The 24,741-nt window shown below is 47.6% G+C and overlaps 1 protein-coding gene and 1 pseudogene across 1 annotated transcript in view; both read right to left on the bottom strand.

Moving 5' to 3' along the window:
* LHFPL7 (LHFPL tetraspan subfamily member 7) overlaps positions 1-24,741 on the bottom strand; it is a 73,272-nt gene that overhangs the window by 19,347 nt on the left and 29,184 nt on the right. The gene's annotated exons all lie outside the window — the stretch shown is intronic.
* Positions 3,165-6,194, bottom strand: LOC113426152 (sodium/potassium-transporting ATPase subunit alpha-2 pseudogene; annotated as a pseudogene).

Genomic DNA, 24,741 nt, shown 5'->3' on the forward strand with positions numbered 1-24,741 from the left:
TTCCAGGACATACAGGAAGTCCTCGACTTACAAACATTTGTTTAGTGACTGTTCAAAGTTCCAATGGCCCTGAAAAAAACAAAGAGACATATGACCATTTTTCACATCTCCACGGTCACTTGATCCGAATTCAGATGTTCGGCAAACCGATTCATATTTATGACGGTCGCAGCGTCCCGGGGTCACGTGATCCGCTTTTGCGACCTTCCGACAAGAGAAGTCCATGTCCCCAAAATTCGCTGAACGCCCCTGTTCCTAACTTAACGACTGCAAGTGATTCACTTAACAACAGTGGCAGGAAAGGTTGTAAAATGAACTATAAACTCCCTTCCCCAAATGTCTCACTTAGCAACATGAATTTGGGGGTCAGTTGTGGTCGTAATGCGAAGATTACCCGTAAACTCCTCAGGCCTGGGGAAATGTGTTAGTGAGTTTGTGTGTTTGTATAGGTGCGCACGCTTTTCCCAATCTACATAAAACAATCTATCTCTATATAAAATCTATAGGTATATAAACCCACTCAGGCATCATCACAAAATCTCCAGAACCATAAAGCCTACAAACTTGAAATTTGGCACGTATGTTCCTCTTGGCTTCTAGGGGCTCGCTGAGAAAGGATTTTTCCAAATGACCATCAGAGCTATTAGTATTTCCTATATATTATTATTATTAACACGCTCTAATGCTAAGGAGTTCTACTCCCCCTCCCCACCCGAAAAGAAATCTCTTCCAAATGCAAAACACAAGCAGAGGAGAGGCGTTTCAGTTTCAGAGCACCAAAGCATCTTTAGTACAGAACAGTTGAGCTAAGCCACGCCCAGGCTCCTTGCTGTCTCCTTCTTGCTCACACAGCAAATACTCTTTCGGTTTCCAAACAGCCCTCAACTCTCTCACACACTGACAGGACACTAGCCAGATGAATACCGATTGGATGCTGGTAGGCAGAGGCAGAATCCCCCCCTTATTTTCCCCCAAAAACTAAGCCTGACCACATAGTTTCATAGCGAAGCACGGGTATCCAGCAAGTGTCTCTATATATAGCCGACATTTCCGTTTTTCTTTCTGGCTGCGGCCGCATCCGTCCGTCCACCTGATGGACTAAATGGCTCTCTTGGCTTCGTTTCAACTTCTCCTAACACTCTTAACACTATTTTATTTTTAAAAAGGGAACCGATCAATTATACAACCCTGAGGAGGCTGGGTGTAAACGACTCAGCAAAAATACTGAAGCTTTAGCCACCATTGTTCCTTCCCGTCCCCTTCTCACCAGCCTGGATCCAAAATGGCTGAGTTCACCAGTTACCGGCGGAACAAAGGGGCCTTTTGTGTATTGGGTGCGCCATTTGGAACACGGCTCGTTGCCTCTCTTGTGAAGGACAAAATGCTTTCCTCCCCGTCTGGATTTTTTTAGAAGAGGGTCTGCGGTCTCCGTGCCGCCTTGCAGTTCACTGGGAGGGGGGCATTAGAAAGCTGGATTCTCAACCTGATGGTGACATACGAGGTCAGTGGTGGCTAACCTTTTGGGGCTCGTGTGCCAAAAATTGTGCGTGCGCTCGCATGCCAGCACCTAGAAGGCAATGTGTGCCCCCCCCCCACGCCTCTAGGCATGCACGCGCAATCCCCACCCACCCACCCTCGGCCACCCCCTTACCTGCACTGCGCCTCAAAGCTGATTTTCGGCCAGTTTGAGGCCTTTTTCGGCCTCCCAGAGGATTGAGGAAGGCTTCTGCAGGCTTTGCAGGCCGAAAACTAGGCCCTTTTCGTCACTTCTGGTATTTCCAGAAAAAACAGGAAGTGACGAAACAGGCCTAGTTTTCGGACTGAAAAGCCTGCAGAAGCCTTCCTTCAAGCCTTTGGGAGTCCGAAAAAGGCCTCAAACTAGCTGAAAATCAGCTGTGGCGTGCTGCATGCCTGCAGCTCGCATGGCAGCCAAAATGGGGCACCGGACAACCCCCCCCCCATTTTTGCTCCCAGGAGGCCTCCTTACACTTACCTGGAAGCCAGATGGGCCTCATGGGGACTCCTGGGAGGAGTGGGGTGGGCGGAGCCAGCGGGTAGTCAAAATTACCAGTTCACCAAACTGGATGTCAAATTGATTCGTCCGAATCTGATTTGTCCGAACCAGCCCAAACCGGCTGAATCCCACCCCTGCATCAGGAGTTCCCCAATCCCTGGACTGCAAGCTACTACTTGATCCACAACCTATTCAAAACTGGGCCGTGGGAGCAGCGGGCTGGCCTGCAAGCCCGCAGCTCAACTCGTGCAAGTAGTGGTCTCTTAAACATGTGCATCTTGACTCATGCGAACGGCGGGCTGGCATGAACACACGTGCACACATGGGCGAGCTGCCCTGCCACTGATTTGGGCTGTGTGTGCGTGTGCACCAGCCCAACACACGGCCCAGTTTCCCTCTCCCCCACCCAGCCGGGCCACCAAGCCACAAAGGTTGGGGACCACTATTGTAGACAACAGAACACGTACACTAGCACTCGCATAGACATGTACAGGTAGTTTTCAACGACTACTATTCGTTTAGTGACTGGTTGGGCCAATCACCAGGAGATGGGGAGTTCTAGTCCTGCCTTAGGTATGAAAGCTGGCTTGAAGATTTGAGGCCAATCACCAGGAGACAGTGAGTCCTAGTCCCGCTTGTAGGCATGAACATGGGCTGGGTGACTAGGCCAATTACCAGGAGACAGTGAGTTCTAGTCCTGCTTGTAGGCATGACCGCCATCTTAATGACTGGGCCAATCTCCAGGAGATGGTGAATTCTAGTCCCGCCTTACGCATGAAAGCTGCTGAGTGACTTTGAGCCAGTCCTCTCTCTCAGCCCAACCCACCTCACAGGGTTGTTGTGGGGAAAATAGGAGGAGGAAGGTGTGTAGGACATGCGTGCCACCTTGAGTTATTTGTAACGATAATAAAGGCAGGATACAAATAAATAATTATCTTGGCTGGCTTTTCTGCGTCGCGGTGTTAAATTTTATTCTCACTTCTGACAATAGCATGCACATTTATGTCAAGGTGTATAGATTTTAAATAAACGTTTCAGGCAAGTGGCATCCAAGCCAGGGTTGATCTGCAAAAAAAACAAAACACAAAAAAAACCACCACCTCCTCAGGAAGATTTCATTCCGAAGAGACGCATAATTGAGGTGACCTGCTCAGTAGTAAGTTTCCCGCTCAACCCAGCCCCCTGGATGATGTCGCAGAAGAAACTTGCGGATTTCATCGTAGACAAAAATGAGCAGCGAGAATGGGAGCGCACACAGCCACCAGGTCACTCGGAGAGGGTACATGCGTAGAGCTACCTCCATTCCAGGGCAGTAGGAGAGAAACGCCGCCAAGGTGGTTTCTTCAATCAGGCCAAAGACCATAATCTCGTTCTTCATGCCCTGTTGGAAGAAGGACAGTTTCCTGGTCTTGCAGATGATGAGGTCAGCCCACTGCACAATCACGATGCTGATGAAAAAGGCGGTGTGACAGGTGTACTCCACCACTTTCCGCTGTTGGTACGTCCACTGCTGGCCGTAACTGTCTTCCAGGTCATTCACGGTATAGTCATCCCATTCCAGGCGGATGCCCAGCAAGGTGAATGGCAGGAATCCATTCTCGGCCATGATGACGAAGTAGGTGAAGAACCCGGCCAGGGCTTGCATCATGCCAATCTGTCCGTACGCCATGCTGATCAGACGCTCGTTCACCAGCTTGTCCGTCTTGGCGTTCCGCGGCTTCCTCTTCATGATGTCGCTCTCGGCATGCTCGTAGGCCAGGGAGATGGCTGGCACCATGTCGGTGCCCAGGTCGATACACAAAATGGTGATGGTGCCCAGGGGCAGCGGGATGTTGAAGATGATAAACAGGAGGAAAGGGGAGATCTCTGGAATGTTGCTGGTCAGTGTGTAGGCAATGGACTTCTTCAGGTTGTCGAAGATCAGGCGGCCTTCCTCCACGCCTGTCACGATGGAGGCGAAGTTGTCATCCAGGAGGATCATGTCAGCCGCCTGCTTGGATACATCGGAGCCTGTGATGCCCATGGCAATGCCAATGTCGGCTTTCTTGAGTGCTGGGGAGTCGTTCACCCCATCTCCGGTCACAGCGACGATGGATCCCTGCCTCTGACACCCTTCCACGATGATCAGCTTCTGCTGTGGGGACGTGCGAGCAAAGACAATCTCGGAATGACTCGAGAGGATCTTGTCCAGTTGCTGGGAGGTCATGTCCTTAAGTTCAGCACCATGAATGACGCAGGCCTCGGCTTCCCGGGGATCGACTTGGCTGACCGGGATCCCCAGCCGGGCGGCAATATCTTCAACCGTCTCGCTGCCCTCAGAAATGATCCCGACCCCCTTGGCAATCGCTTTGGCGGTGATTGGGTGGTCGCCCGTGACCATGATTACTTTAATCCCAGCACTGCGGCACTTCCCAACGGCATCTGGCACAGCAGCGCGAGGCGGGTCGATCATGGAGATAAGCCCCACGAAGCACAGCTTGGAGATAGGGAAGTTCGGTTTGTCCACGTCAAACTTAAAGCCGCGTGGAAACTGTTTGTCGGGGAGGTAGCAGTGGCAGAATCCGAGGACCCTCTCGCCCAAGCCTCCGAGATAATTGTAGGTGTTCAGAAAAGCTTCCTGCATCTTTTTGTCCAGGATCACTTCTTTTCCTTGCAACAAGATGGTGGAGCAACATTCCAAGATCCGCTCTGGAGCTCCCTTCATCACCAAGAGATGACCTTTGGACTTGTCTGCAGCTTCATGGATGGAGAGCTGGTATTTGTTGGTGGAGTTGAAGGGGATCTCGGCGACTTTGGGGTTCTTCTCGCGCATCTCCTTGACGGAGCCCCAGGACAGATCGATGCATTTAAGGAGGGCTGACTCAGAGGCGTCTCCGGTGGTCTCCTTCTTAGTAATGGGGATGTTCTCCTGGTCTGCTTTGAAGTCCGCACGGTTGCACAATCCCGCAATGTGGGCCAGGGCCAGCCAGGTGAGCGATCGTGTGTTAAATATGGCCCCGGCATAAATCTCGGTGGTGTTGGCTTCGTAGATCTCATTGTCGAACCACAGGTGGGCAACGGTCATGCGGTTCTGGGTGAGTGTTCCGGTCTTATCTGAGCAGATTGTGGAGGTGGAACCCAGGGTCTCTACAGCTTCTAGGTTTTTCACCAGGCAGTTCTTCCGCGCCATGCGTTGGGCAGTGAGGGTCAGGCAGACGGTGACGGTGGCTAGCAGGCCTTCTGGGACGTTCGCCACGATGATACCGATCAGGAAGACCACGGCTTCCAGCCAATCGTAGCCAAGAATCATGGCCAAGACGAAGAACGTCACTCCGAGGAAGACGGCGACTCCGGTAATGATGTGGATAAAATGGGCTATTTCTCGGGCAATTGGCGTAGACTGTTCTTTCAAGCCGGAAGCCAGAGAAGCAATACGACCCATCACTGTGTAATCCCCGGTCAAGATAACAATGCCCCGAGCTGTGCCTTCGACACAATTTGTGGAGAAGAAACAGAGGTTTTGGGTCTCCAGAGGGTTCTCATTGGTAAACTCAGTCGTACGACTCTGGGGCTCTGACTCGCCAGTCAGGGAGGAATTGTCCACTTTGCAACTGGTGGCCGAGATGATCCTTAAGTCAGCAGGAATCCGATCGCCCCCTTTGACCTCCACCAGATCTCCTGTGACGACAAACTCAGCGTTGATCTGCAGCTTTTCCCCATCCCGGATCACCAAAGCTTGCTGGGGAACCATGTTCTTGAAGGATTCCATGATCTTGGAACTTTTGGCTTCCTGGAAGTAGGAGAAACATCCGGTCACGATAACGACGCCGGAGAGCACTGCGCCCAGGTAGAGGTTGTCCTTCTGGACTCTGCCACCCATTATGTTTTGCACCCAGTAGGCCACAAAGCAAAGAATCGCGCCGATCCACAGTAAGATGGAAAACCCACCGAAGAGTTGCTTGCAGAATTTGACCCACTCCGGTGTGGTTTGCGGGGGAGTCAGGGCATTCGGGCCATTTTTTTCCAAGATCTGGGCAGCCTGAGCCCTGGTCAGTCCTTTGGAGAGATCCACCTCATACTTACGGCTGAGTTCCTCGGGAGACAGCTTGTGATCATCCAAAGTCACCTCTTTCTTCAATTCTTCCAGTTCTTCTTTCGCCTTGGGTTTTTTTTTCTTAATGCGGGATTCCTTCCTATTCATGGTGGAGTTTGGACCTGCCAGGTGAATCCTCCAACAATTAGCTTTTCCTCTTTAGAGGAGTACGGTGCAGCTCCTGAGGGAAAGGAAGGGGGCAGGAGAAGAAGAAGAAGAGAAGGAGAGGAAGGAGAAGAAGGGGAGGTTTGGGAAACGAAGGTTCTCCAAGGAAAATCCAGTAACGTCCAAAGCTTAACGTCCCAAGGACTGGCCTCCATCAGTAGCCCCAAAGGACAAATCCATTGTCGTGCTGTTGGGTAACCCAACAATGCCTGTCTCTTAGCAACCAAGAAGTAACTGCCTCCTATGGTGATGTCATAATTCCTAGCAACTGACAGAATAACAGAAGAACAGAGTTGGAGGGCACCTTGAAGATCGTCTAGTCTGTCCCTCTGCTCAGGACAGAGAGCCTATAGCAGTGTATCTCAACCTTGGCAACTTGAAGATGGGTGTGGACTTCAACTCCCAGAATTCCCCAGCCAGCACAGCTGGTGGACGAATTCTGGGAGTTGAAAGCCACCCATCTTCAAGCTGTTGAAGAACCACTAACCGAAAAAAAATCTACAAAGATGCAAATAATTTAGAATGTCTTAAGCATAAATAACCTTGAAAGATTCAACCCTGTCTCTCATTCAGAATATAATTCTCAGTCTGGGCAAAAAATGCTAGAAAGATATATAGGATTCTAAGAGAGAAATATAAAAGAATCACCCCCCCAAAAAATCAATAAATGATGAAATTTTAAAATGGTTGAGATTTGACGGATAGACACACAACACCTTGCCATATTGTAATTCTATTAAGAACCAATAGAAATTTATTTGTTTGTTTATTTTATTGTTATTTGGTTTGTCAATTGCTAACAAGATAATAGGTATAAGTAAAAACATAGTTATGAATACATGGATACATATAAGGGGAAAGTTTAAATTGGGAAAATATGGTAGTAGCACATATATAGATATACAATAGAATTTATTATAAGCATAAATATATTAAGAGGTGGAAGACTAGGATTAGATATACCTAAATGTATTAATATGATTTAACAGGGTGCGAAAATATACTGGAATATATAGTTTTTAAGGACTCTAAATACAGGGAATTTACACTGAGAGCATATGCACCAAGACAGATTCCTTGTGTGTCCAACCACACTTGGCCAATAAAGAATTCTTTGTCCTTTTTAGAGGCATAATCTGGGGACTGATTAAATCTTATTAACAATTGGTTTTATTGGTGTTTATAGAAAACTGAGATATTGAAAATGTGGTGGAACACTGAGTGATATTCATAATATTAAAGCATTCGTGATTTAACAGGGGTTAATAAGTATATTGTATAAATAAATGTTATTGATGTTTACATACATTTCTGGAGGAAGTGATGAATCCTAAAGAGAGAATAGTATTGTGGAAAGATAATGAGGTGAATATAGAAGAATGGGAAAAATAAATAAATAAGTACAAATTGGGAAAATAGTATAATATATATTGATATATAAAATAATACACTGTAATTCTAATGAGCATATCAAGGTTAGAAGCTGGAAGATTAAAAACTGTATATGTATCACTGTCAGTATAGTGCGAAAAATACAGTATATTAACCCAGTCATTACACTGTCCACAAAAAATGTTGGTTGTTAAAGGAAAACTACAAATAAAATACATACAATAATAAAAAAAAGAATATAATTCTCACATTGGAAGTTCAGAAAAAGTGCCAGAAATTAACATGAACTTAATAAATTATCTTTTTTTAACTTCCTGGGTAACGTTCTTAATAGACTGTGGGTATGCTGTAGACATAATATACCTTGACTCCTACAAAGGATTTCACATATTACAGGTAGTCCTCAACTTATGACCACAATTGAGCCCAAAATTTCCGCTGCTACACAAGACAATTGTTAAGTGAATTTGGCTCCATTTTACGACATTTCTTCCCACGGTTGTTAAGCGAATTGCAGAAGGTGTTAAGTTAGTAACACGGATGTTAAGTGAATCTGGTTTCCCCATTGACTTGGCTTGTCAGAAGGTTGCAAAAGGGGATCACGTGATCCCGGGACACGGCGACCGTCAGAAATATGAGTCAGTTGCCAAACCCCCGAATGCCAATCACGTGACTGTGGAGGATGCTTCGATGGTCGTAAGTGTGAAAAATGGGATTCTATCGGTTTGAACCGGTTCTATAGAACTAGTTGTATGATTCTGTACAGTTTGGAGAACTGGCAAATCGTGCCCCTGGCTGGCTTGCCAATTGCAAGAAATTTAGCAATCAAAAGAGACCGTAAAAAGCTTTTATGGTCCCGCCCCTCTCCGCCCGCCCCTCCCCTCCCAGTCACTTGACAACGCGCGCATGCCTGACACCGCTGACTGCGTTCTCCCCTGCCCAGTCACTCCTTAAGGTATTTCTTATTTTCCCCTCCCGACGATCAGCTGTTCCGACGATCAGCTGTTCCGACAATCAGCTGTGCCAGGATCGCCCTGCAAAAAAGCCACGCCCACCCAGTCACCTAGCCACACCCACAGAACCAGTTGTTAAAAAATTTGAATCCCACCCCGGTCGTAAATCACTTTTTTCCATGCTGACTACCCCCCGCCCAGGACATTGCAACGGTCATAAATACGAGCCACTTGCCAAGCGTCTGAATTTTGATCATGTGACTATGGGGAATGCTGCAATGGTCGTTAAGTGTGAAAAACGGCCATAAGTCCTTTTTTTTCCAGTGCCGTTGTCAACTTTGAAGGGTTCTCTAGTTTAGTTTAGTTTACTTTATTGTCATTTGCACCTCACACAACGAAATCGAACACTACCTTCAGGGCACAACATGACCATTAAAATGAATGGTTGCGAGTAAAGGACTTGTGTGGGTTGGAAAAGGATTTTTAAAGAAAACTTTCCGATATGAGAGTTGGAAAGAAATTATAAGACGGTGGGATTCTTTTTGCCTGTCAGAAAACAGACCAGGATGGGACCAAACCTGGCAAAAGGAAGATGAAGGTGTCCAGGAAAAAGCCCCCACAATGCACCCCTAAAAGAGAGACAGACAGGCAGCGGCTCCAGAGGTTGGCGGCTGCTCCAATCTAAGACCTATCCAAGTGTTGATCAATTGCACTGGTAGATTGGAATGGAGAATCCTGGGAGTTGGAGTCCACCCATCTTAAAGCATGCTGGCTGGGGAATTCTGGGAATGGAAGTCCACCCATCTTAGAGCATGATAGCTGGGGGATTCTGGGAGGGGAAGTCCACCCTTCTTAAAGCATGATGGCTGGGGGATTCTGGGAGTGGAAGTCCACCCCTCTTAAAGCATGATAGCTGGGGGATTCTGGAAGTGGAAGTTCACCCCTCTTAAAGCATGATGGCTGGGGATTCTGGGAGTGGACGTCCACCCCTCTTAAAGCAGGCTGGCTGGGGATTCTGGGAGTGGAAGTCCACCCCTCTTAAAGCATGATGGCTGGGGGATTCTGGGAGTGGACGTCCACCCCTCTTAAAGCAGGCTGGCTGGGGGATTCTGGGAGTGGAAGTCCACCCCTCTTAAAGCAGGCTGGCTGGGGGATTCTGGGAGTGGAAGTCCACCCCTCTTAAAGCAGGCTGGCTGGGGAATTCTGGGAGTGGAAGTCCACCCCTCTTAAAGCAGGCTGGCTGGGGATTCTGGGAGTGGAAGTCCACCCCTCTTAAAGCAGGCTGGCTGGGGGATTCTGGGAGTGGAAGTCCACCCTCTTAAAGCAGGCTGGCTGGGGGATTCTGGGAGTGGAAGTCCACCCCTCTTAAAGCAGGCTGGCTGGGGAATTCTGGGAGTGGAAGTCCACCCCTCTTAAAGCAGGCTGGCTGGGGGATTCTGGGAGTGGAAGTCCACCCCTCTTAAAGCAGGCTGGCTGGGGATTCTGGGAGTAGAAGTTCATCCACTTTAAAGCATGATGGCTGGGGGATTCTGGGAGTGGAAGCCCACCCTCTTAAAGCATGCTGGCTGGGGATTCTGGGAGTGGAAGTTCATCCACTTTAAAGCATGATGGCTGGGGATTCTGGGAGTGGAAGTCCACCCTCTTAAAGCAGGCTGGCTGGGGATTCTGGGAGTGGAAGTCCACCCCTCTTAAAGCAGGCTGGCTGGGGATTCTGGGAGTGGAAGCCACCCCTCTTAAAGCATGCTGGCTGGGGGATTCTGGGAGTGGAAGTCCTCCCCTCTTAAAACATGCTGGCTGGGGGATTCTGGGAGTGGAAGCCCACCCCTCTTAAAGCATGCTGGCTGGGGATTCTGGGAGTGGAAGTCCTCCCTCTTAAAGCATGCTGGCTGGGGGATTCTGGGAGTGGAAGTCCTCCCTCTTAAAGCATGCTGGCTGGGGGATTCTGGGAGTGGAAGTCCTCCCTCTTAAAGCATGCTGGCTGGGGATTCTGGGAGTGGAAGTCCTCCTCTTAAAGCATGCTGGCTGGGGATTCTGGGAGTGGAAGCCCACCCCTCTTAAAGCATGCTGGCTGGGGGATTCTGGGAGTGGAAGTCCTCCCCTCTTAAAGCATGCTGGCTGGGGATTCTGGGAGTGGAAGTCCTCCTCTTAAAGCATGCTGGCTGGGGATTCTGGGAGTGGACGTCCACCCCTCTTAAAGCATGCTGGCTGGGGGATTCTGGGAGTGGAAGCCCACCCCTCTTAAAGCATGCTGGCTGGGGGATTCTGGGAGTGGAAGTCCTCCCCTCTTAAAGCATGCTGGCTGGGGATTCTGGGAGTGGAAGTCCTCCTCTTAAAGCATGGCTGGCTGGGGATTCTGGGAGTTGAAGTTCACCCCTCTTAAAGCATGGCTGGCTGGGGGATTCTGGGAGTGGAAGTCCTCCCCTCTTAAAGCATGCTGGCTGGGGATTCTGGGAGTGGAAGTCCTCCCCTCTTAAAGCATGGCTGGCTGGGGGATTCTGGGAGTTGAAGTTCACCCCTCTTAAAGCATGGCTGGCTGGGGATTCTGGGAGTGGAAGTCCTCCTCTTAAAGCATGCTGGCTGGGGGATTCTGGGAGTGGAAGTCCTCCTCTTAAAGCATGGCTGGCTGGGGGATTCTGGGAGTTGAAGTTCACCCTCTTAAAGCATGGCTGGCTGGAGGATTCTGGGAGTGGAAGTCCTCCCCTCTTAAAGCAGGCTGGCTGGGGATTCTGGGAGTTGAAGTTCACCCCTCTTAAAGCATGGCTGGCTGGGGGATTCTGGGAGTGGAAGTCCTCCCTCTTAAAGCATGGCTGGCTGGGGGATTCTGGGAGTGGAAGTCCTCCCCTCTTAAAGCATGGCTGGCTGGGGGATTCTGGGAGTGGAAGTCCTCCCTCTTAAAGCAGGCTGGCTGGGGATTCTGGGAGAGGAAGTCCTCCCCTCTTAAAGCAGGCTGGCTGGGGGATTCTGGGAGTGGAAGTCCTCCCCTCTTAAAGCATGGCTGGCTGGGGATTCTGGGAGTGGAAGTCCTCCCTCTTAAAGCAGGCTGGCTGGGGATTCTGGGAGTTGAAGTTCACCCCTCTTAAAGCATGGCTGGCTGGGGGATTCTGGGAGTGGAAGTCCTCCCCTCTTAAAGCATGGCTGGCTGGGGGATTCTGGGAGTGGAAGTCCTCCCCTCTTAAAGCAGGCTGGGTGGGGGATTCTGGGAGTGGAAGTCCAGCCATCTTAAAGCATGGCTGGCTGGGGAATTCTGGGAGCGGAAGTCCTCCCCTCTTCAATTTGCCAACTTTGCAAAAACCCCACTGAAAGCTTGCTTGCCCTTAGATGTTGCTATGTATGTGACCCTAATGGCCCAATCCAGCCTGGGGGGAGGGGTCCTCCTCCCCACAGGGCCTGGCTATCAATCTGAAGGTCAATGGCTGCCTTGAGCTGTCTCTCTGGTGTCGGGTGCGTCTCTCCCGAGCTAAACCGCAGCCACTTAGCAACAATTGACTGCAGTCTGTTCGTTCTGCTTGCTCTCTTTTGCTCTTTGCAAAAAGGAAATTAATAAATCCGTACAAGGAGAGTTCTGCATCATTCCGCTCGCTCTCTGGACGAGGCGAGCTTTTATCAGAGCTAAATGAGATCTGGGGCACGGGGGGAGGCGTTCCTTGGTGCTCCCAGAGCTCGGTGATTTCCTTACAGATGTTTGGTTACCCCAACCAGGTAACATCCCAAACTCTGGATCCCAGGGTTTATTTCGGCACTTTGTGGTCTCAGTTGTGGTCTCAGTTGAAATAAAGGGTTTTTTTAAAAATCCAATTGTAGGGGTTAACTTTAGAGACATTGGTGCCCTGATGACAATACCTAGTTGGGTCATGAAATGCCTGCAAGAAAACAACCAAACTTAGAGAGCACCAAGGAGCCCACAATCTGCTTCCTCCTCCTCCTCCTCCTCCTCCTCCTCCTCCTCCTCCTCCTCCTCCTCCTCCTCCTCCTCCAACCCCACTCCCTTCTGGCATTGATGATGCTGCCTTGTTGGGTCATGAAACGTCTGGAAGAAACCACCAAGCTCAGAGACCATCAAGGACTCCACAATTCTCCTCCTCCTCCTCACTTCCGGCACTGATAATGTTCCCTAGCTGGGTCATGAAATGTCTGCAAGAAAACCACCAAGCTCAGAGAGCACCAAGGAACCCACCCTCCTCCTCCACCTCTTCCTCACTTCTAGCACTGATGATGCTACCTAGAGGGGTCATGAAACGTCTGCAAGGGAACAAATGGTCATAAGTCGAGGAACACAACTATGCAATAAAAAGAATAAGCAGTGCCTCAAAAATATTTTACAACCCGTATTCATTTCAAAAAGCAGGGAGGCCACAGGGAAAAATTAGACTACAATGGAACCTGCCAAAGTCAATCTGCTCAAAAGACAGATCAGTCGCAGGGGGTGAAAAGAGCTCCCCGATTTATGACAGTGGTTGCTTGATTTCATTGTCACCATTTACAAATCTACAGGATGGGGGCTTCATTGTGTTTTTATTGTGCAGCTGGTGCCCATATGGCTCCTGCTAACAACATTCTATGCACGGGGGTGGGTATACAATAATATATATATGTATGTATGTATGTATGTATGTATGTATGTATAGATATAGATGATAGATAGATAGATAGATAGATAGATAGATATAGAGAAGTGGATGGATGGATGGGTGGGTGGGTGGATGGATGGATGGATAGATAGATGATAGATAGATAGATAGATAGATAGATAGATAGATAGATAGATGATGGTGGATAGATAGATAGATAGATAGATAGATAGATAGATAGATAGATAGATAGATAGACAGATAGATAGATAGATAGATAGATAGATATGGGTGGATGGATGGATGACAGATGGATGGATGGATGGATGGATGGATGGATAGATGTGGATGAATGGATAGGTGGATGGATGATAGAAAGATAGATAGATGGATAGATATAGAGATGATAGATATAGAGATGATAGATAGATAGACAGATAGGATAGACAGATAGGATAGATAGATAGATAGATAGATAGATAGATAGATAGATAGATAGATAGATGATAGATAGATAGATAGATAGATAGATAGATAGATAGATAGATAGATGTGGGTGGATGGATGGATGGATGACAGATGGATGGATGGATGGATGGATAGATGTGGATGAATGGATAGGTGGATGGATGATAGAAAGATAGATAGATGGATAGATATAGAGATGATAGATATAGAGATGATAGATAGATAGATAGATAGATAGATAGATAGATAGATAGATAGATAGATATAGAGTAGATGGATGGATGGATGGATGGATGGATAGATAGATAGATATAAAGAAGTGTAGAGTTGTAATTGCAGGAATGTTCCTATCTGATGGCAAACGTCAGGTAATGAATGTTTATCAAGCAAATACAACTCAGGCAAACAAAATCACTAATGTAAAGAAGGATTAGAGAGAGGAAGTAAACATGTGTTAGACTTTAACTAGAGATAATTAATTGTGTTAATTACTATGCTAAACAGTAACGAAACTTAAGCAGAAACCAAAGTTAAGCAATGTTGGAGGATTACTAAAAATGTGTATAAATGCAAGACTAGACTAGACTAGAATAAAGTTCATCATGATTCAGTTGATCATGATCAAACACCTCGACTGCCTCGTCATTACAACAGAGAAGTAGATGGATGGATGGATGGATGGATATAGAGAAGTTGACAGATGGTTGGATAGATAGATAGGGATAGAGATAGATATAGATGATAGATAGATATATAGAAGTAGACAGATGGATAGATAAATAGATAGATATAGCAAAGTAGAGAGAGAGGTAGAGAGATAGTTAGGGATAGAGAGATATATAGATATATAACCTAAAACAATGTTCGTTAAAAAGGTGGAGGAGGAAAAACAGAAACCTAAGGGGAACCTGTGTCTTGCCTTCTTTTAAAGATTTTCCTTTTAAACATTTAATTCCAACATTTTGATTTTTTATATACTGTTTTTATATTTATATTTTGAGGTTTTATTGAATACCAGCCAGAGTTCCTCTGTGAGAGAGAAGAGCAATTCAGAAATGTGCAAAAAAATAATAACATAATAGGTATATATATAATAAAACATATAAAATAAAATAAAACAATTATACACACACACACACACACAGAAATATACAATATACAATAAAATATAAAATAAAAAAATATTTCAAAAAGTACAGGCTTTTTGGGGAGGGCACAGAAGTGGGACACAAATGCTCACAATTTTCCGTGAAGTTCACAAACCCCCGTCTGTTGTGTGTCCAGGGGTGTGTGTGTGTGCGGTATTTTTAGATGCACCTGCAAGAAATATTAGGCCATCCAAGTTTGATAAATCCTCAATTAATGTCAGCAGGAAAGAAAAACCAGCCAAGATGATCCATGATTGTTTCACTGATACACCCACTCCGAAAAGACCCCGTTGCTATCAATCCTTCATTGCAGGTAATCCTCGACTTACGACGGACCATTCGAAGGAACCACAGCATTGAAAAAAGCGACTTACGACCGTTTTTCACAATTAACGACCATCGAAGCATCCTCCGTGATCACGGTCAGGCTTGGGAACTGACTCGTATTTATGACCGTTGTATCCCAGGGCCACATGATCCCCTTTTGCGACCTCCTAACAAGCCAAGTCCACAGGGAAGCCAGATTCACTTAACGACTGTGTGACTGAGCAAACGGCAGGGATTCACTTAACAACGGCGGCAAGAAAAGTTGTAAAAGTGGGGGCAAAGTGAGCTTAAGAAATGTCTCACTTAGCAACATAAAACATTTCGTCCCATTGCAGTTAAGTTGAGGACCAATTAATGTGCATATTTCTTTTGAGAAGGTGGGGGGAGATTATATCGGTACTCCTCGACTTATGACCCAAAGACTGTTGCTAAGCGAGACAGTAGCTTAAGCGAGTTTTGTCCCATTTTATAACCTTTCTTGCACAGTTGTTAAGTGAATCTGGCTTCCCTCATTCACTTTGCCGGTCAGAAGGTCACAAAAGGGGATCAGGAGACCCCGGGATACGGCAACCGTCATAAGTATGAATCAGTTGCCAGGCATCCAAATTTGGATCACGTGACCACGGGGAATGCTGCATCGGTCGCTAAGTGTGAAAAATGCCCAGAAGCCATTTTTTTTTCAATGCCATTGTAACTGCAAATTGTTGTAAATGAAGGATTGCCTGTACAAATTCTTAACTAATTTTTTTGCCAGGAAAAAAAGAATCTGACTAGAGGATTCTGGGAGTGGAAGTCCTCCCCTCTTAAAGCATGGCTGGCTGGGGGATTCTGGGAGTGGAAGTCCTCCCCTCTTAAAGCATGGCTGGCTGGGGATTCTGGGAGTGGAAGTCCTCCCCTCTTAAAGCAGGCTGGCTGGGGGATTCTGGGAGTGGAAGTCCTCCCCTCTTAAAGCATGGCTGGCTGGGGGATTCTGGGAATGGAAGTCCTCCTCTTAAAGCATGGCTGGCTGGGGGATTCTGGGAGTGGAAGTCCACCCCTCTTAAAGCATCCTGGCTGGGGGATTCTGGGAGTGGAAGTCCTCCTCTTAAAGCATGGCTGGCTGGGGATTCTGGGAATGGAAGTCCTCCCTCTTAAAGCATGGCTGGCTGGGGGATTCTGGGAATGGAAGTCCTCCCCTCTTAAAGGATGCCGGCTGGGGGATTCTGGGAGTGGAAGTCCTCCTCTTAAAGGATGGCTGGCTGGGGATTCTGGGAGTGGAATTCCACCCATCTTAAAGCATGGCTGACTAGGGGATTCTGGGAATCGAAGTCCACCCGCTTAAAGCAGGCTGGCTGGGGGATTCTGGGAGTGGAAGTCCTCCCCTCTTAAAGCATGCTGGATGGGAGATTCTGGGAGTGGAAGCCCACCCCTCTTAAAGGATGCTGGCTGGGGGATTCTAGGAGTGGAAGCCCACTCCTCTTAAAGCAGGCTGGCTGGGGGATTCTGGGAGTGGAAGTCCTCCCCTCTTAAAGCAGGCTGGATGGGGGATTCTGGGAGTGGAAGCCCACTCCTCTTAAAGCATCCTGGCTGGGGGATTCTGGGAGTGGAAGGCCACCCTTATTAAAGCCTCCTGAGGCTTAGAAAAGCTGCTCTCAGCCAGCTGCCAACCCAGAAAATGAATCTTCCCATCGTCTTGGCAGCCAAATAGCTCAATTAAAATCCCCCCCAACGAGCCAATCTGGTTCCAGCTGTGCGAAGGGTCCCTGAAGCCTTTTTAGCTAATGGCCTCCAGCACAGACGATAAAAACAAAATCTCCAGACTGCATCCTAGAAATAAACCAGGGTTGAGAATGGGATTTTGCAAAACAGGGCCACGGGAGGGGGGGGACAGAAACACCTGGGCTTCCTTCGCTTCTCCAAGCCACCTGATACTTTCTTTCCAAGCAGGTAAAATGCAGGTTGTCCAATCTCTTCTTTAAAACCTCCTAAAATAGAGGAGGAAGGGAGGAAGGAAGGAAGGAGGGAAGAGAGGAAGGGAGGGAGGATGGAAGGGAGGGAGGAAGGAGGAAAGAGAGGAAGGGAGGGAGGATGGAAGGGAGGAAGGAAGGAAGGAGGGAAGAGAGGGAGAGAGGGAGGAAGGGAGGGAGGGAGGATGGAAGGGAGGAAGGAAGGAGGGAAGGGGAGAAAGAAGGAAGGAAGGAAGGAAGGAAGGAAGGAAGGAAGGAAGGAAGGAAGGAAGGAAGGAAGGAAGGAAGGAAGGAAGGAAAGAAGGAAGGATGGAAGAAAGGATGGAAAGGAGGATGGGAGGAAGGAAGGAAGGATGGATGGAGGGAAGGAAGGATGGAAGAAAGGAAAGATGGAAGGAATGGAAAGATGGAAGGATGGAAGGAAGGAAGGAAGGAAGGAGGGAAGGAAGGAAGGGTAGTAGAGTAACTGAGTTGGATGGGACCTTGGAGGTCTTCTAGTCCAACCCCCTGCTCAGACAGGAGACCCTATATAGCAGGCATGTCCAAGGGGCCAATTGTGGCCTGTTTTCAAATTTTGAGCGGCCCACGGCCTCTTCTCCCTGCCGGCCCGGCATCTTTCCTATTTAACGTTAACGGTCCAAAGAACGCCAGGCTGAACAGTCGGCCCCACAAAATTTTCCCCTCACCAAATCTGGCCCTCCTTGCAAAAAGGTTCGGACCCCCTGTCCCTCTGCTATATAGCATCCCAGACAAATGGCTATCCAACCTCTTCTTAAAAACCTCCAGCGCTGAAGCACCCACCATCTGATGCTTTTAAGAAATGTTGATCTCCGCTGCGTGTTTAACCCTAAAAAATGCCCCTTTTTAAAAATTCCGTAATGTTTTCAAGGTTGTTCATTTTTATGGATGGCTTTTTTAAAAAAAAAAAAAAAATTGTACACCATCCTGAGTCACGTGTATCTGATGGACAAGCTCTCTAAATGAAAATTGGAGAAATGAAAATAAAACCACAGAAACACATTCCGCTGAAAGCTTCCAGAGCGTGCCAGGTTGGGGAAGCAACTCCACTCTGTGCTACACGTTGCTGGGTAAGAAACAAAACAAAACAAAAAAAAAATCCATTTATTCTGCAAAAAAAAAAAAGAGAGAGAGAGAGAGAGAGAGAGAGAGAGAGAGAGAGAGAGAGAGAGAAAGAGAAATGTGGCTGCCAATCGCCCTCCGTCACTATTGGAGTGAAAAAAAATGTGTCTTTTGTTTTGAAGGAGCCATTCCTGCTTTTGAATAATAGATGCAGAGAGAGACCAGAAATAAAAATAAAAACACAAGCTAGGAAAGCTTCTGGGTCCTTGGTGCTCTCTGAGCTTGGCGGTTTTCTTGCAGACGTTTCGTTAACCGAACTAGGTAACGTCATCAGTGAAGACGCCACGATCGGTTTGGGTTGATTCGGTTAGGCTCAATTCCCAGAAAATATTTGGGAAGTGGCCAAAAATTCATCCAATTTTCTTCGGTGGAACCTGAGGTTCCCCTGGTTTCTGAAGAATTTCTAAGAAACCCCATTCCCTCCTAGCACTGATGACATTACCTAGTTGGGTCATGAAACGTCTGCAAGAAAATTACCAAGCTCAGAGAGCACCAAGGACCTGACAGCCTTCCTCCCACTCCTCCTCCTCTCCGCACCCCTTCTGACACTGATAATATTCCCTAGTTGGGTCATGAAATGACTGCAAGAAAACAACCAACCAGAGCATCAAGGACCCCAACCAGTCTGGTGCCTCCTCCTCCTCCTCCTCCTCCTCCTCCTCCTCCTCCTCCTCCTCCTCCTCCTCCTCCTCCTCCTCCTCTTTCTTCTCTCCTCCTCCTCCCTCCCCTTCTAGTAAACCTCCCTCCCCTTCTAGCACTGATGATGTTGCCTAGTTGGGTCATGAAATGACTGCAAGAAAACAACCAAGCTCAGAGAGCACCAAGGATGCCACAGTCCTCCTCCTCCTCCCTCCTCCTCCTCCTCCTCCTCCTCCTCCTCCTCCTCCTCCTCCTCCCCTCCTCCTCCTCCTCCTCCTCAAACCTCCCTCCATTCCAGCCCTGATGACATTACCTAGCTGGGTCACGAAACGTCTGCAAGAAAACCACCCAGCTCAGACAGCACCAAGGACCCCACAGTTCCAACCCCTGAGCTACAAACATTCCCTTTTATCGGTATTGTTTCCTGCTTGCTCGGTGGCCTAGTCCAGGGGTCTCCAACCTTAGCAACTTTAAGTCTGGAGGACTTCAACTCCCAGAATTCCCCAGCCAGCTTTGCTGGCTGGGGAATTCTGGGAGTTGAAGTCCTCCAGGCTTAAAATTGCTAAGGTTGGAGACCCCTGGCCGAATCTTAACCTTAATGTTCATCTCTGCTTCTATGAATGTCAATTGCTGGTTTTCCAGGTACGGTGTAATCCCCAGAGACCCAGCCCTGCTTTCCATTCACACACACACACACACACACACACACACACACACACCATGCTCTTCCTGCCCTGCTTCCACGGGGAAGTGGCAGCACCGAGATCGCGGGGGCCGTATTTCAACTGATTAAACGCCCGGGCCCCAAACAGCCATCTGCTAACTCTCGTTTGCAAAACCTACCTCTGGAAATTCAATAAACCAAAAACAGAAGCAAGGAGATTGGAAAGGGAGAGGGGGGGAAAGGAAGCCCCCCACTCATCCCCACACTTCCCCTGACTCATAACTCATTCCCGAAAGTAATTATAGTTTTTATATCCCTATCAGAAGGCAACAGAGTTTGTCGGGGTTTTTATTGGCACACCAGCTATTCTGCCAAGGTCACCGGCAAAAAAAGAAGAAAAAAAAGAAAAGAAAGGAGCTCCGGATTTCTCCTTTGCCAACATGGGAGGAAGGTCAGGATAGCATTTAAAAAACAAAACAAAAAAGAAATTGGATCCAGGTAGTCCTCGCGGCACGACAGTTCGTTTAGCGACCAGCGGACGTTACGACGGCGCTGAAAAAAAGCGACTTGGGACCATTGTTCACCTATATACGACCATTTGTTTTAGTGTTTCCAGGATTGTGGGGTCAAAATTCGATATTTTGTCCCGTCCTAGGCACAACAGCCCGGTTGGGTGACTTTGGGCCAATCACCAGGAGACTGGGAGTTCTAGTCCCAATTTAGGCATGAAAGCCAACTAGGTGACATTGGGCCAATCACCAGGAGACTGGGAGTTCTTGTCCCGCCTTAAGCATGGAAGCTGGCTGGGTGTCTTTGGGCCAATCACCAGGAGACTGGGAGTTCTAGTCCCAATTTAGGCATGAAAGCCACCTAAGTGACTTTGGGCCAATCACCAGGAGACTGGGAGTTCTTGTCCCGCCTTAAGCATGGAAGCTGGCTGGGTGACTTTGGGCCAATCACAAGAAGACTGGGAGTTCTAGTCCCACCTAGGGCATGAAAGCTGGTTGGGCGACTTTGGCCCAATCACAAGAAGACTGGGAGTTCTAGTCCCGCCTTAAGCATGGAAGCTGGCTGGGTGACTTTGGGCCAATCACCAGGAGACTGGGAGTTCTTGTCCCGCCTTAAGCATGAAAGCTGTCTGAGTGTCTTTGGGCCAATCACCAGGAGACTGGGAGTTCTAGTCCCAATTTAGGCATGAAAGCCACCTAGGTGACATTGGGCCAATCACCAGGAGACTGGGAGTTCTTGTCCCGCCTTAAGCATGGAAGCTGGCTGGGTGACTTTGGGCCAATCACCAGGAGACTGGGAGTTCTTGTCCCAATTTAATCATGAAAGACACATAGAATAGAATAGGAGAGGAGAGAAGAGAAGAGTAGAGTTGGAAGGGACCTTGGAGGTCTTCTAGTCTAACCCCCTGCCTAGGCTGGAAACCCTAAACCACTTCAGACAAATGTTATCCAAAATCTTTTTAAAAACTTCCAGTATTGGAGGCAAGTCATTCCAAGTTGTTCCTAGGTGACTTTGGGCCAATCACCGGGAGACTGGGAGTTCTAGTCCCAATTTAGGCACAAAACCCGGCCGGGTGACTTTGGCCCAGTCCAACCCACCTCACAGGGTTGTTGTTGTGAGGAAAATAGAGGGAGGAAGAAGATGTGTTGGCTATCTATTCGCTGCCTTGAGTTACTTGTAAAAACTAGGTGAGATACAAATAGCAAACCAACATCAAGGTTTAAGATTAGATATAATGGCGCCCACGGACCGAATTGGAAGCAGTGAGATTAAAATGAATTAGTTTTGCTTGACCTATTGTGGCACACTTGTTCCAAGAGCACCAACCCCACCTCTGGCACCGTTCTCACACGAAAGAGCAGTGGCCACCAACGAGTGGGCTGGGGACCACTGGTGGTCCCTGAGTAAATTTTGGTGGTCTGCAGAGAAATGTCACCCCAAAGCAATTAATCCAGGCTGCGCGGGAACACAAGGCTGCGCCGCCCACAAGGCCCGCGGGAACACAAGGCTTGTGTTGCTTGCATTGCAAACAACATGAGGTAGTGAGGGGAGGGGGAAAGGACGGGGGAACTTGCCCCTCTCTCCCCATGTGCCTCACCTGGCCACCGGGCTGCTTCTTTCTGCTTCTTTCTTCTTCTGCTTTTGGCTGTATGCAAGGAAAGCAGCAAAAGTCTTTCTTTCTCTCCCCCAAACTCCACCAGAAATGAGTCTTTGGGACCCTGCAAGGCCTCCTGCTCCAAGAGGCTGTTCCAGCAAAGACTCATTTCTAGCGGAGTCTGGGGGAGAGAAAGAAAGACTTCTGCTGCTTCTGCTGCTTTCCTTGCACGAAGCCAAAAGTCTCAATCTCAGTCTCTCTCTCTCTCTTTTTCTCTCTCTCTCTCTCTCACTCACCCTGAGAACAGAGCTGGAGACGGTATCCTGCGATCCCAAATAAAGAACGGATCGATCGGTAGGAAAAAGGGGTGGGGGATTTTCCCAGGGTCTCTGGTCTGCGGGATTTAAAATTATGAGTTTGATAGTCCCTGAGGTCCCAAAGGTTGGCGACCCCTGCAAAAGAGCACACCCAGTTGTTATTCGGTGTGGCGCACCACAAAAGGCAAACTGCTCTCCTGTCTCCCTTGGTCCTTCTCTTCACTAGACCAGCCAAGGCCCAGTTCCTGCAACCGTTCTTCATATGTTTTAGTCTTCAGTCCCCTCATCATCCTGGTTGCTCTTCTCTGCACTCTTTCCAGAGTCTCAATATCTTTTTTTATAGTGTGGTGACCAAAACTGAGTGCAGTACTCAAGGTGTGGCCTTACTAAGGCTTCATAGAGTGGTATTAGTACTTCCCTTGATCTTGATTGTATCCCTCTGTTAATACAATTTAGGATTGCATTAGCTTTTTTGGCTGCTGCTGCACAACATTGGCTCCTATTTAGCTGGTTGTCCACTAAGACTCCGAGATCCCCCTCCCAGTTCCTGCTATTGAGCCTGGTTTCACCCAGTCTATTATAGGTGTCCTTTGGGTTTTTCTTGGCTAAGTGCAAGACTTTACTTTTCTCTACACTGAATTTCATTTTGTTAGATATGGCCCAGTGTTCTAGTCTGTCAAGATCCATCTGGATCTTGCCTATCTTCTTGGGTGTTAGCTATTCCTGCCAGCTTAGTATCATCTACAGATTTGGTAAGTTCCCCTTCTATTCCCTCATCTAAGTCGTTAATGAAGATATTGAAGAGTCCTGGGCCTAAGACGGAACTAGCTATCTGTAATTTTTAAAAATAGGGAAAGAGAAAGGGATTTTTTGTTTTTGTTTTTTTGTTATTAGGAAACAAGGCGCCTTTTCTCTTCTTCCTTCAAACCAATTTTAGTCCCTGTTTGCATTTTTTGGAACGAAGCCTGCAAGAAAATTATTTCGGGAAGAAAACAGGAAGATAAAGGCGACTGTTTTTTCCTCCCTTCCCTGCCAGATGTCCAAAGAAAGAAAAGGAGGAACAACTCAAAATACACTGTGCAAAGAACCACGAGAATATATACAGATGCTCCTCGACTTAAGACCTCAGTTGAGCCCAAAATTTCCATCGTTAAGCAAAACCATGGCTAAGTTGTGTTTCGCCGCATTTTACGGCCTTCCTTGCCACCGTCACTAAGGGAATCGCCGCAGTTCTTAAGTCAGGAAGGCAGTTGTTCAATGAATCTGGCTTTCCCCATGGACTTCGCTGGGTGGGAAGAGGGGCTGCATCTGTCATAAAGGTGAATCCATCGTCAAGTGTCCGAATTTGGATCATGTGACTGCGGGATAGGCTGCAACGGTTGTTAAGTGTGGAAAAAACAGTCGTAAGTCACTTTTTCTCAGGGCCGTTGCAACTTTTGAATGACCACTAAGCAAATGCTTTGTAAGGTTGTACTCTTAAGAATTGTGACACCATTCATCCATTTTCAAATATTGCACACAAAAAAGGCCTACCAGAATTTAATTTAAAAAAAGCAAAATGAGGAGAGTATAATTGTAATTAACCTTTCACAGGGCTCTTGAATGAAAAAATCTCTTGGGGATCTCTTCAGGGTCTTTGATTATTTCCATCCTTTTTTAAAAAAAAAATGGGATGTCTACGTTTTTCCCAGCTCCCACAAAAACCAATTTAAATGAACAAGGAATAATGGATGGAAACTGAACAAGGAGAGATTTAATCTGGAAATAAGGAGGAATTTTCTGACAGGGAGAACAATCAACCAATGGAACAGAAGTTGCCTTCGGAAGTTGTGGAGGCTTTCAAGAAGAGACTGGACTGCCCTCTGTCAGAAATGGTGTAGGGTCTCCTGCTTGGGCGGGGGGTTGGACTAGATGACCTACAAGGTCCCTTCCAACTCTGTTAATCTGAATATATCTAAGATGATCGAAGGCCTGGAAACTAAAACATACGATGAACAGCTGCAGGAAGTGGGCCTGGCTAGTCTAGGGAAGAGAAGGACCGGGGAGACAGGATAGCATCTTCCAATATTTGAGGGGCTGCCACAGAGAGGAGGAAGGGGGTCAAGCTATTTTGCAAAGCACCTGAAGGTCAGATAGGAAATAATGGATGGAAACTGATCAAGGAGAAAGATTCAATCTAGAAATATGGAAGAATTTTCTGACAGGGAGAATGAACTTCCCTTTGGAAGTTGTGGGAGCGTCATCACTCAAGACTTTCAAGAAGAGATTAGACTTCCATCTGTCAGAAATGGTGTAGGGTCTCCTGCTTGGGCAGAGGGTTGGACTAGATGACCTACAAGGTCCCTTCCAACTATGATGATCTGTTAAATCAATATTATGGCGACAATTGCAAAAATGTAGGACAGCGTCCTGATCTCAACAGGACCAGCTTTAAGTCATCTCAATCAGTTTTTCTCCTCGCAGATTTACGAGATTCCCCATTTTGCGTCCTTCTCGGCTGGTTCCCATCAAGAGAAGTCCATGGGGATTCACTTAACAATGGCATGATTCACTTAACAACTTGGCCTCCAGAAGTGGTGGCAGCTTCATCACGGGAGGTTTTTATGAAGAGATTGGACAGCTGTTGGTCTGAAATGGCAGAGAGTTTCCTGCTTGAGCAGGGGGGGGGGTTGGACTAGATGACCTCTAAGGTCCCTTCCAACTCAATTGCAGGTAGTCCTCGATTTACACTTCATTTAGGGACCGTTTGAAGTTACACTGGTGCTGAAAAAAGTGATTTATCACTGTTTTTTGCTGCATTCCCCATGATCATGTAATTAGAATT

Source organism: Notechis scutatus, chromosome 1 (assembly GCF_049901735.1).
Source record: "Notechis scutatus isolate UNSWTSFEM ecotype Mainland chromosome 1, rNotScu1.2, whole genome shotgun sequence".
NCBI classification, from domain to species: domain Eukaryota; kingdom Metazoa; phylum Chordata; class Lepidosauria; order Squamata; family Elapidae; genus Notechis; species Notechis scutatus.